Below are 13,292 nucleotides of genomic sequence, written 5' to 3'. Positions count from 1 at the left end.
CTTAGCCAGACACCCACGAGTGAAAAACTTTCACGAGAAATACGAGGAGCACATTCCACGGCCGAGTGTCCTGAGAGATTGAAACCTGTATAGGGGGAGTGGGGGACTCATCTACTTACGAACGAGTTAGGTTCCAGAGGTATGTGTTCGTAAGTCGATTTGTTCACAAGTCCAACTTTAACTCCCGTCGATTCCAAAACCGCGTTGCGCGGCGTGTACACCAAACACGGGTGGGGGGGGATGGCTTTTACAAGTTGTACAATCTCCTGCGGATGTAGACGCCGCTGTTTCTTCATGTTCCGTAGACGCCGCTGGTTCTTCACGTTCCGTAGACGCCGCTGGTTCTTCGCGTTATGCAGATGCCACCGCCGCCGCCTGTTGTGCGACGGTTGAACTCGCGACTCTCGGTTTTGGACAACAACACAGGCAGCTTTCGTTCGTGTCTCGTTTGAAAGTTCGAAAGTAGAGGAGTCTCCGAGGTGGTTCACGCTACCACCAGACAAGACACGCGGTGTCTGTGTGTGTATATCCCTGAGTGAGACGGATCACTCACGCACACCCGCTCAACAACCAGCTCTTAACGCTTCTCAACGGACCTGATCGTCACGAATGACAACAGCCCAACGAGTAGTAGCAGCTGATATCATCATCATCATCATGTGGGAATTGATTGCAGCAGCCGAAGACTCTCTCTCTCTCTATCACTCTCTCTATCACTCTTTCTCTCTCTGTCACTCTCTGTCACCCTCTCTGTCACTCTCTCTGTCTCTCTCTCACTCTCTGTCTCTCACTATCTCTCACTCTCTCTGTCTCTCTGTCTCACTCTCTGTCTCTCACTATCTCTCACTCTCTCTCTCTGTCTCTCTCTGTCTCTCTCTGTCTCTCTGTCTCTCTCTGTCACTCTCTCGGTCTCTCTCTCTCACTCTCTGTCTCTCACTATCTCTCACTCTCTCTGTCTCTCTCAGCGCCCCCCCCCCCCCCTCCAAGAATTGCAGTTCACCTGCGCCCAGCCCACCGGGCGAGATGACTCCGGCAAACTGTTAAAACTCGAGAGCTGCCAGAGCGTGACCTTTCGGGACGCGCTCAAGGGAGCGCTGTACACATGCAGCGTGAAGGCGCTGCGCTGCCGCGAGCTGGCAGAACTCCCGGACACCAAGTGGAGGAGCGCCTTGGCACCATCGGGCGCAACCACCCCCCAGTGGAGCTGCCTGTATCGGCCCCCCATCACCAAGCGCTGCGGGGACCTACAGTGGAGGCTGCTCCACTGGACGCTACCCTCGGCCGCGTGGCAAAACAAAATTACCCCGGGGGCATCTGACCGATGCGCCTTCTGCCGGTGCAAGGGAGGACCTGGCCCACCAATACCTGGGGTGTTCACGGCTGTCCCCGCTTTTCCAGCTCCTGGAAGCCATCTCCCAGAAACTAGGGATGGCCTTCCACAGAAGCTGGCTTGCATACGGGGTGCCTTACCTAACGAGCAAACATCACAACCTGGTCAACTTCGTCTGTGCCCAGGCCAAAATGGCAATCTACAAGACTCGGAAAAAGAAACTGGACGGTGCGTCGGACGCCGGCTGCTCAACGGTGGTGACGCTACGAGGACTCATCAAGGCGCGGCTCCAACTGGAGCACACGTACTGTGCGTACGCCGGCGACACGCACGCAGAATTCTATGAAAGGTGGGGGGGGGCGGTCAGGCCCTCTGCACTGTGGCAGACGGAACGTTGACGTTCACCCTTTAACGGGATGGCCACGGTGGGCGGCGTACGTAGCAACGCGGTACCGGTGCTGCGCGTCAGAATGTGGCGAGTGTGTCGTGGTTTTTCTTCCTGTCACCAGGAACCGTACAGGACAAATGACTCTAGCACAATTGCGGCTGGAGAAATAAAGTCTGAAAAGTCAAAAGTTTGTCTCTCTCTGTCTCTCTCTGTCACTCTCTCTCTCTATCACTTTCTCTATCTCTCTCTCTCGCGCCTCGTGGAGGGTGGTCGCACCTAGCAGCAGCTCCTGCCTTTCCAGGTGTACGAGCGGAGGCCTGGGCTCAGGCTTCAGGCCTAGAGAGGGAATTTCTCGAATTTTTCTTTTTTTTCTTTAAACCCTCATTCCTTATCCTCTCTCTTTAGTGTTTGTCTCTTTTGTTTTTTTATTTTCCCATCACAGCCTGGGTTCACTGCCGCCGCTTCACCATGGCGCAGTACCCCAGGCTGGAGTGTCTCGCAAGGAAAAATGGCATCATCTGCTTCCCACCGCCCGAGACCGTCGCCGAGACCGTCGCAGCTGCGGTGGCCGTGTGCGTCGGCCATGCCGGCGTCCTGGCCGCACAGAGACAGGACCACGGCGTGATCGTGTACGTGGCGGAGGAAGGCATGGTGGCGAGCCTGGTGGAGACAGGGCTCAACATCGGAGACCTGTTCGTCCAGTGCACCCCGCTCTCAACGCCCGCCATCAGGGTGCTCCTCTCCGGTGCACCCCCCTTCCTCAACGGTACAACACTAAAACAGGATCTACAGCGCTTTGGAATGGTAATCTCAAGCGTTACGATGCTACCGTTAAAAACGAAAGATCCGAAACTGGCGCATGTACTGTCTCTACAACGTCAAACATATATGATACTGAAAGATGGCAAAACCGACCTGGATGTAAACTTCAAATACACCATCGAAGGTTACACCTATACAGTATACGCCTCGTCGGCAATGCCACGGTGCTACGGGTGTGGTGGCGTTGGGCACACCCGCAGAAGCTGCCCGAAGGACAAAAAGGGAAAAACAGCGCCACCCGAAAAAACACCATCGCAAACAACGAAAACAACGCGTGAACTGCAACAGTAGCAGCAGCAGCAAACGCCGCAGCAGCAGCAGCAAATGCCGCAGCAGCAGCAGCAAACGTCGCAGCAGCAGCAGCAGCAACAGCAGCAGCAGCAACACCAACAACCGGTGGAGAGCAAGCAGCAACAAAAACAGCAGCAACATCCCCCCACCGACGCTGCTGTGAACTGCGCTCAACCGATGGATGATGATGGGGAGGGGGACTTCACCGTCGTTGAGTCGCGAAAACGGAAAGCCAGGAGGCACCGCAGTAGGAGGAGGCGGTGGCACCCGCCCAAAACGTACGGCAGCAGCAGCAACAGCAACAACCGAAAATAAAAACAGCAGCAACAGCGGCAGCGACGAGCAAAACGACCGCCACAACACAACGACAGAACGTGGCGATGAGCCCGAGCCGCAGGAAGCGGCGAAGGAAAACAACAACAAAGCCGACCTGCCTGATAACAGCAGAGGTGGCGAGCGACCACCAGACCCGAACTCAGATTTAGCAGCCCTGGAGAGAGAGAGAGAGGGAGGCCGGAGACCACCGCTACACTCGCTGGGGACACGGCGCCCAAGGACGTCGACCCCCCCCCCCCTCACCCAACGAGGTGCTGGTAGCGGAGGCCACGAAGGGGAGCCAGTTCGAGCTGGGGGGGGCTTCGGAACGACTCAACCCAACCGAGGCTCACGCGGTCGCAGGGGAGGATTCGGATGACGAGGAGTCAGAATCCGACGCTGACGACACAATAAGTGAGAAGAGCTACTCAAACGTAACGAAGGAACGGGAGTACGCGCCCAGCAAAATCCTCAAATTCCTCAGGGAAAACTATAAAAAGCGGGGGACCAAACCCGAAAAATCATTCTCCGACCTACAAGGCCTCTTAAAGATAGCCAAGAAAATACAAAGCACGCCGAACTCCTACGACTTCACCCCGCAGGAAAACCACCAGCTATAGGCGCTAATGCAAAAACTTAAAAAGAAGCACCTCTCCCTTCTAGAGTGCCCCCCCCCCCAAAAAAATGTCGATGTCACAACCGAAACCTAAAGCCACGGCGACCTCCGGTGTCAAGATCTCCAGCCTCAATTGCAACGGAGCCCGAGGTGACGAAAGGTGGCACCGCATCTGCAACTTTCTGGACGAGCACAAAGCAGATGTAATACTCCTACAGGAGACCCACCTCGACGCCACTCTCCACAACCAACGTCAACATCTCATAAGCAGCCAAGCTTTTTTCAATCATGGAGAGGAAAACCGTGCAGGTGTCGCAATTCTATTCGGCCCAAAATGTATCCCGGAGGAAGTAGTCTTTAAAAAAATCAAAAGGGCACACCTGATCTCAGTGGATTTTGTGTACAACAACACGAGGTTCAGGTGTCTGAACGTATACGCGCCAAGCAAAAGCCGAGAGAGAGGGCAGTTCTTCACCAGCACACTGCGAAACACCCTAGAAGCAGGTAAAGCGGATGAGGTGATTATGGTCGTAGGCGGGGACTGGAACTGTACCCTCGACCCAACACTCGACCGCAATGGCCCCGAACCGCACCCAGAGTCTGCACGGCCGCTAGCAAACATGATACAACAATTTGGGTTCATAGACACGTGGCGGCTACAACACCCAGCCCAGCGCCAATATACGTGGTGCCGTGCGGCCCCCCAAGGTAGGATAAGCCTCGCCAGACTAGATCGAATGTATGTTAACAATGAGGGCGCAAATCTGCTCGAGGACAGTAAAATAAACCCGTCCGGCTTCTCCGATCATCACTTAATCTCGACGCTGCTGCGAGTTTCCAGAGAGCCACGTCGCTGCCCTTACTGGAGTCTCGATGTGCAACAACTAGAAGAGAAAAAATTCAGGGAGGCCTTTAAGACCTGCTGGCCACATTGGAAAAAAACCGAAAGCACCTACGACTCCAGCCTGCAATGGTGGGAGAGCGTAAAGGCGCAAGTCAGAGCTCTTTGCCTACAGCTCATGAGCCAGCGCGCCGCCGTCAAGCGTGACGCGGTGCAGCGCCTGGCGAATGAGCTGTTGCAGCTCGAGGCCGAGATGGGCTCCACTCAAGACGCACGCGACGACGGAAGGGGCCACTGCTGCTACTAGAGAAACAGCAGCTTTTCAGAACCATCATAGATCAACAAGCACACATTTCCTTTGTACGAAAAAGGATGCAGCACCTCATACACGCGGACTCACCCTCCAACAACAACAACCCCTCGAGCAGCGGCAATAACATCTTGAGCCTGATAACCCCAGAAGGAGTAATAACAACCGCCGAGGAGAAAATCATGAAGATCGCCAGAAATTTCTACTCCAAACTGCTCAAAGAAGAAAGCACACAGGAGGAAGTGATGGAAAAACTGTTAGAAGGGGGCCCCACCCTGGGGAATGCAGAGAGAGAAGGACTAGAGACCCCCATCATCCTGGAGGAACTACACGTCGCGATGAAGGGGCTGCCCATGGGAAAATCCCCAAGAATTGACGGGCTACCGGTAGAATTCTACGCAGCCTTTTGGAACGAGCTCGGCCCCTGTTTGCTGGAGCTGCTGGCAGAGAGCCTGCGGAAGGGAGAGCTCCCGTTGAGCTGCAGGAGGGCGGTGATAACGCTGCTGCCCAAAAAGGGAGACCTGCGGCAAATAGAAAACTGGCAGCCCGTGTCCCTCCTATGTACTGACTACAAGATAATCGCCAAAGCAATAGCAAACCGCCTGAAAATGGTGGCAGGTCAAATAGTACAACAAGAACAAACCTACTGCGTCCCCGGCCGCTGCATCTACAACAACATAAGCACGGTAAGGGACGTAATATCCTTGGCAGACATGCAAACCAAACTCAGGCCTCCTATTCATGGACCAAGAAAAAGCATTCGACAGGGTGAACCACGCATACCTTGGAAAGCTATTACTCTCTCTTGGATTTGGACCAACCTTCATAACACACGTAAAACTCTTATACACCAACATACACAGCATCCTAAAAATCAACCAGCGCCTAAGCCGCCCTTTCCTCGTAACAAGAGGAGTCAGACAGGGATGCCCCTTTTCAGGACTCCTCTACACACTATCCCTGGAACCACTCCTAAGAAACCTAAAAAACACCCTGACCGGGTTTGTAATCCCAGGGCCTGACAATGCAAACATCAAACTCTCCGCATATGCTGAGGACATATGCGTGGTAATCAACAATCAAGAGGACGTCGCTGCGTTACACCAAGCAGTGCTAGTTTATGAAAACGCCACCTGCGCAAAAGTAAACTGGCAAAAGTGCACGGCGCTACGAGTAGGGCCACAGAGCACCACAAGACCCGTACCCCTCCCAGGCGGAGTAGCGTGGCAGAACGAAGGAATCCAATATCTTGGAGTCCACTTGGTCAAGCCCCAAATAGTAATAAAAAACTGGACTGAACTGATCGACAAACTCGAGGCTAAACTGAAAGCGTGGGCACGCCTCCTCCCACACATGTCATTCCGGGGAAGAACACTCATCGCAAACAACCTGGCTGCCTCTGTCCTCTGGCACAGGACCAAAACTCTCCACCCTCCAGGATGGCTACTGTCAAAGGAAAACAGGTCGCTCACCCTTTTTGTTTGGGCTGGCAAACATTGGTTAAAACCAGGAGTTCTCCACCTGCCACTGAATGAAGGCAGCCAAGGTCTAACAGATGTCGCCGCCCGAGTCATGTGCTTCAGACTCCAGGCCGTGAAGAGCCTACTATACGACCGAGAAGAAGCACCATGGAAGTCGCTGGCCCTCGCCCTGCTAAGACACGCGGGAGGACACCTGGGATACAGGAGAGAATTATTCCTTACGGACCTAGCTCTAGTCGACTGCAGAGGGTTACCACAATATTATCGGAGCCTAGCGGAGGCGTGGCGAAGCCTTAAGTGGGACAGGGCGAGCCCGTACTGCAGCATGAACACCTTCCTGACCGAGCCCCTGTTTTTCAACAAAACGCGGCCGACATAAGCAGCACCGCAGGCCTCCGCACCATGTTGGCCGGAGAGAAAATACTATGCGAAACACTCTCAGCAATACGGACCCTGCAACTACAACTACACGCACCCAAAGACACCGGCGCCGCCCAACCAACCATCCCCCCCCCCCGCCTTCCCAGAGCTACGCATTGCCTGCATCCAGCCCCCAGGGCGATGCGATGCAGGCATGCTGCTCAAACTCGCGGACTGCGGAAACGTGACTCTCAAAGGCGCCTCCAAAACAGCACTATACGGCTGCTGCGTAAAAATGTTACATCCCCGAGCTCTGGAAAACCTACCGAGCACGAAATGGAGAGACACCTTCTCCCCACTGATTGACACTACTCCTCAGTGGAAAGAACTATACAAACCCCCCGTGGCGAAACGAAGCGGGGACCTCCAATGGAGGCTGGCTCACTGGGCACTGCCCTCAGCGGTGTGGGTCAAGAAAATCACCCCGGGAGCGTCCGAATCGTGCGCGTTCTGTGGCGAAAGGGAAGATCTATATGGAATGCCAGAGACTGACGCCACTATTGAAAATGCTGGGATCCATCTTTAGAAAGCTAGGAGTGCCTTTCTTCAAAAGCAGCCTTATATGCGGAGTGCCGTATAGAGCGAACAAGCGCCATAACCTGGCGAATTTTGTGCTCGCTCAGGCAAAAATGGCCATCTACAAAACGCGGAAAAAAAGGTTACAAAGCAACACAACCACGGACGAGGGCTGCTCGGTGGTGGCGATGATGAGAGGCCTGCTGGGAGCGAGGCTCCAACTGGAACACGAATACTACGGCCAGGTAGGGAGCGAGTATAACGTGTTCCAGGACAAGTGGGGGGCCGGGCGTGCCCTCTGCACTAGCAAAAGCGGCATACTGACGCTTACGATCTGAACGGTTTGGTCGAGGCGGACGGCAGACGTGAGGTGGGAACTGCACGCGCGTGGCGGAGTAGCCCGTGCAGTTGTTCGGCGGCGGGGTGCGCGTGCGGCGGTGTGACACACCTGGAGACGCGGCACGCGCGGCGGACCAATGACGCGGCATGAGCGGCGGCCCGACAGCCCGAAGGAGCGGCGCGCGCGCGGAGGTGCGGAGCACCGGGTGGTGTGACGCACGCGACGGCGCGGCGCGCGAGTGGCGTATGCGAGCGAGTGGCACGCGCGCGCATGAGTGAGTGGCGCATGTGCCATGACTCCTTGTGGGTTTTGTGTCCTTGTGTCCTTGGTGGATTCTGTTTGACCCGCTGTAATGAGCATCATGGTCTTTGGCCATGGACAACTTTGAATGCAAAAAGTGGCTACGGCACAATTGCTGCCACCGTTGGGAGAGGCCACACCTGCTGGTCGCTCCTGCTCTAACAGGTGCGCGGACGGAGGCCTAGAGAGAGGTAAACAGGGGTGAAATGCGTCGTCATCCTGCGCGTTTCTCTCCGTTTTCCAGCCTGAAGTGGTAGTACTATTATTATTACTGTTGTTGGTTTATTTTTTTGGCTTTATTTTTGTTGCTGCCGCGCTGCTGCCATGCGAGTGCCATGGCTCAGCTCGGCAGCATGGAGGCCCTCACGGACAAGCACGGCTTCCGATGCTTTCCACCACCGGGGACGTCGCTTGATATTGTTGCTGCCGCGGTGGCAGTGCACACCGGGCTGGCGGCCGTCCGTGTGGTGCAGCGAGAGAACCGTGGCTACGTGGTGTACGTGGCCACGGTGTATGCGGCGGCACGCGTCGTGGAGAGGGGGCTCAGCGTCGGGGGGGACGGGGGGCTGCTCGTCCAGTGCACCCCTCTCCGCGTTGGCGGTAAGAGTCACCATCTCAGGCGCGCCACCGTACCTGACAAACGCGGAGTTGGTGGGAGACCTGCAACGCTACGGCACAGTGGCCTCCAGCATCGTCCTGCTGCCCATGCGGTCGCGGAACCCTGCCATGAGGCACATCCTGTCGGGGCAACGGCAGGCCTTCCTCATTAAAAGGTGGACGCACCGAGTTGGACGTGGCCATCAAGCGCACCGCTGGTGGTCGCGTCCACACGTTGTACCTGGCTACAACCGCGCCACGCTGACCCTGCGCCTGGCCGCGCAGAGTCGGCGCCCGAAGGCGACGGAGACGGCTTCATGGTAGTCACGTCACGGAAGCGGAAAGCCAAGGGCGGCCGAGCAGAGGGGGGGCGCAACGGCACCCTTCCAAAGTGGGCGGGCACCGTTGGTGGCACCATTGAGCCGGACGGCCGCCTGGACGAGGCGGCAGGGAGAGGCAGCGAGGGCGCGACGGAGAACGCGATGAGCGCCGCCGCCGCCGGCCAAGACCACCCGCCGGACGTGACCGAGGCATCGAGACAACCACCGGACCCTGCCGCAGCCGCACCGGCACGAATGAAGGGGGGGCCGCGGGCCACCGCCGCGCCTGAGGGCGCAGCGGTGCCCGAGGGGACCGCCCCACCCGCCCCATCGCTCGACGGGGCGACGGCCGCGGATTCCGCGGACGAGGTGCGCTCCGAGCCGGGTGGGACCCCGGCTCCGGGCAGCGCGATGGAAGAGGTGGCGATCACGTCCAGGGGGGACGTTCTACCCGCCTCGTCGTGCGACGGGGAGGGGGCCGCGGAGGCCACGGAAGGAGAGCGCCCCGAGCCTGAAGCGATGAGAGATGGAGCCGTGTGTGTCGGTTTCTTGTCGACCAAAAGGTCGAAGTGGCTCTCCTACAAGAGACACACCTCGACGCCGCTCTGCAGAGGCAACGGCAATACCTCATGGGCGGCCGGACGTTCTTTAGTCACGGGGAGGCCAACCGGGGAGGGGTCGCGATTGTGTGCGGCCTGACGTTCACCCCCCGACCACGTGACTTTTAAAGAGATCATGAAGGGGCACCTGGTCACGGCGGACTTTGTGCTCGGCGACGTCAGGCTGCGGGTAATTAACTTGTACGCGCCGACCACGAGCCGCGAGAGGAAGCTGCTCTTTTTCTCTGGTGGCGGTGCGCTTGCTCCTCCCCCTTGTTGGGCACCGCAGGCCCTACTGGCGATTCAACCTGCAACTCCTAGAGAATATGGACTTCTAGAAGGCGTTCAGGGCCTTCTGGAAGGTGTGGGTAAAGCGTAAGGGTACTTTTGACTCGCTCCAGCAATGGTGGGATAACGGGAAAGTGCAGATAGGGGCACTATGCCAGCAGTTCGTGAGCCAGCACGCCGTAGCTAGGCGGGAACAGGAAGAGCGGCTACGGAACGAGCTGCTGGCGCTAGAAGCGGAACTGGGCTCACCCCAGGCTAAGGGGGACTGCTGTGTGGGGCTCTTGGAGCAGCAACGGCTGGTGCGGTCGGTGTCAGACCAGGATGCCTATAAAGCCTTTGTAGAGCAGAAGATGCAACATCGTTTAAAGATGGATGCGCCGACCAAATTTTTCTTTCGGCAACAGAGGCAACCGAAAACTAAAAACCTTATTTCTAGTTTGCAGGGGCCGAGTGGCGAAGTCCACATGAGTGATGAGGGCATCACCAGGACCGTTAGGGGGTTTTACAATAACCTAGTTACCGCGGAAAGCATCCAAGGGGATGCGCTTGGGGAACTGTTAGAGGGCGTGCCGCGACTGCCCCCCCCCCCCCCCCCCCCCCCGAGGTCGAGCGGCTGGAGGGGCCGCTCACCCTCCGGGAACTGGAGGCTGCGGTCGGCGGCCTCGCTACTGGGAAGGCACCTGGGATCGATGGCCTCCCGGCCAAGTTCTTCAGGGCCTTTTGGGGTGAGCTCGGGCCTTCCCTGGTCGAGGTGCTGGAAGCGAGTTTAGCAAAAGGGGAGTTACCGCAGAGTTGCAGGAGGGCAGTGGTGACCCTGGTGCCCAGGAAGGGGGACTTGCGCCTCGTGGCGAACTGGCGGCCGGTATCTGTGCTATGCATGGACTACAAAATCGTCGCGAAGGCTTTGGTGAACTGATTGAAGAGCACGGCGGGGACGATCATCCAGCCAGAACAGACGTACTGCATCCCGGGGCGGTCTATCCATGACAACATCGGGGTTGTCAGGGATGTGATCGACCTGGCCTCCTCTTTCTCGACCAAGAGAAGGCTTTTGACCGGGTCAGCCACGACTATCTGTACGAGGCGCTAATGGCCAATGGATTAGGCCAAGGCTTCATTGCCTACGTGAGGCTCCTCTACACGGACATCTCTAGCCTCCTCAAGCTGAATAATCGGCTCCGTGCCCCCCTAGTGGTCACGAGCGGCATCAGGCACGGATGCCCACTCTCGGAGCTGCTCTATGCGCTCTGCATTGAGCTGCTCCTGTTAACGCTAAAGCGGACCCTGTCGGGCTTCCGCATCTCCGGGCCAGAAAGTGCTGTGGTTAAGGTCTCGGCGTACGCAGACGACGTGTGCGCGGTGGTCAACGACGCGCAGGACGTGGCGGCGGTGCACAGGGCGGTCGGCCTCTACGAAAGCGCCTCCTCCGCCAGGGTGAACTGGCCAAAGTGCGAGGCTCTGTGTGCTCGCCTTGATGCTCCCAGGCGGGGTGGTGTGGGGCACGGAGGGTACAAAGTACCTGGGGGTGTACCTGGGTAACCCGGCCACCGTGGACAGAAATTGGGAGGATGTGGCGGAGAAGATCGGAGGGAGGTTGCAGGCGTGGACCCGTTGCTCTCCCCGGATGTCGTACAGGGGACGGGTCCTCGTCGTGAATAACCTGGCGGCGGCCATGCTTTGGCATAAGGCCAGAGTCCTCCACCCCCCAGACTGGCTGTTAACAAAAGTGCAGAGGGCCTTTACCGCCTTCGTCTGACACGGAAGGCACTGGCAGAGGCCAGGGGTCCTCTGTTTGCCTAGTGAGCGTCGCCAGCAGGGTGATGGCTTTCAGGCTCCTGGATGTAAGGCGCCTGCTGTACGAGCCAGAGGAGCAGCCCTGGAAGGCCCTGGCCCTCGGCCTGCTGAGACAAGCCGGGCGGCTTGGGTATGGCCGCGAGCTCTTTCTGACGGACCTGGGGGGGGGTTGACCAGTCGCCGCTGTCAAGATACTACCGCAGCCTGCTGGATGCGTGGCACAGTCTCGAGTGGGTAAGAGCGACCGCGGACTGCACGACTGGACGGGGGGGGCCGCGGGCCACCGCCGCGCCTAATGGCGCCACTGCGCCCCATCGCCCGACGGCGCGACGGCCGCAGATCCCGCGGGTGAAAGGCGCTCCGAGCCAGGTGGGACCCCGGCTCTGTGCGGCGCGATGGAGGAGGTGGCGGCCACGCCCGAGGGCGTCATTCTACCTGCCTCGTCGCGCGATGGAGAGGAGGCCGCAGAGGCCGCCCCGAGCCTGGCGAGATCCCGGCTCCGTGCGGTTCAACGGAGGAGGTGACGGCCGAGGCCCGCGCCGGCTCCGACGACGAGCAGTCGGGCTCCGATATCGACGACGGCGCCAGCGACATGAGTTTTTCGGGGGTGGCGGGGGGAGCGGGAGTACGCACCCGACACCGTCATACGCTTTCTTCAATCCACCTTCAGGAAGCGTGCTTCCTTGATGTGCAGGGCTTCTTGGAGACGGCACAGAAGATCCATCGGGAGTACGGCTTGAGCCCGCGGGAAGGCTACCGGCTGAAGGCGCTGGTGCAGAAGGCGAGGAGGGAGATCGTCTCCCCTCCGTAGTGCGTTTGTGCCGCCACTCCCCACACCCATCACAATGGCTTCGGGTGTCAGGATAGCCACCCTGAACTGTAACAGCTCCCGCAGTGACAGGAGATGGCACCGCGTGTGCTGCTTTCTTAAAGATCAAAAGATCGACGTGGCCTTCCTGCAGGAGACACACCTTGACAACGCTCTGCAGGACCAGCAACAGCACCTCCTGGGCGACCGGTCTATTTTTCAGCCACGGCGAAGAGAACCGTGCAGGCGTCGCGATTGTGTTCGGCCCAGACTTTGTCCCCGAAGGTCTTCAGGGAGATCGTGAGAGGACATTTAATATCGGCAGACTTCGCCTTCAATGGCACCAGGCTGCGGTGCTTTAACTTATACGCGCTGCGGGATGCCCTGGAGGCGGGCGACATGGACGACGTGCTGACGGTCGTGGGGGGCGATTTCAACTGCACCCTCGACCCGGCCCTCGACCGTAACGGCGCTGAGCCTCACCCGGACTCTGTGCTGGCGTTGGCCGAGGTGGTGCGGAGGCTGGGGCTGCGGGATGCGTGGCGACTGCAGCGACCAACGCAGCGGCAGTAACTCGTGGTGTCGCTGTGACTTTCGGGAAAGAATAGGCCTCGCTAGGCTGGATCGGCTGTACGTCGACGCCGCGAACACCAACCTGCTCGGCGAAAGCAAGATCATCCCGTCCGGGTTCTCGGACCACCACATGGTCTCCGTACTGCTGCGTGTCTTTTGCGTGTCCCGAGGGAGAGGTGCCGCAGCGCTTCCTGGAAATTTGACGTTTGGCTGCTCGAGGACGCAGCCTTCAAGGAGACCTTTAGGGCCTGCTGGGCTCATTGGGTGGCCGCCAGGGGCGGCTTTGACTGTGTCTTGCGGTGGTGGGAGCACCACGTGAAGGCGCAGGTACGGGCTCTCTGCA

This window comes from Lampetra planeri, chromosome 77, assembly GCF_965212315.1.
Source record: "Lampetra planeri chromosome 77, kcLamPlan1.2.h2, whole genome shotgun sequence".
Classification (NCBI taxonomy): domain Eukaryota; kingdom Metazoa; phylum Chordata; class Hyperoartia; order Petromyzontiformes; family Petromyzontidae; genus Lampetra; species Lampetra planeri.
The sequence above is the reverse complement of the archived record's forward strand: the minus strand, read 5'-3'. Positions refer to the sequence as shown.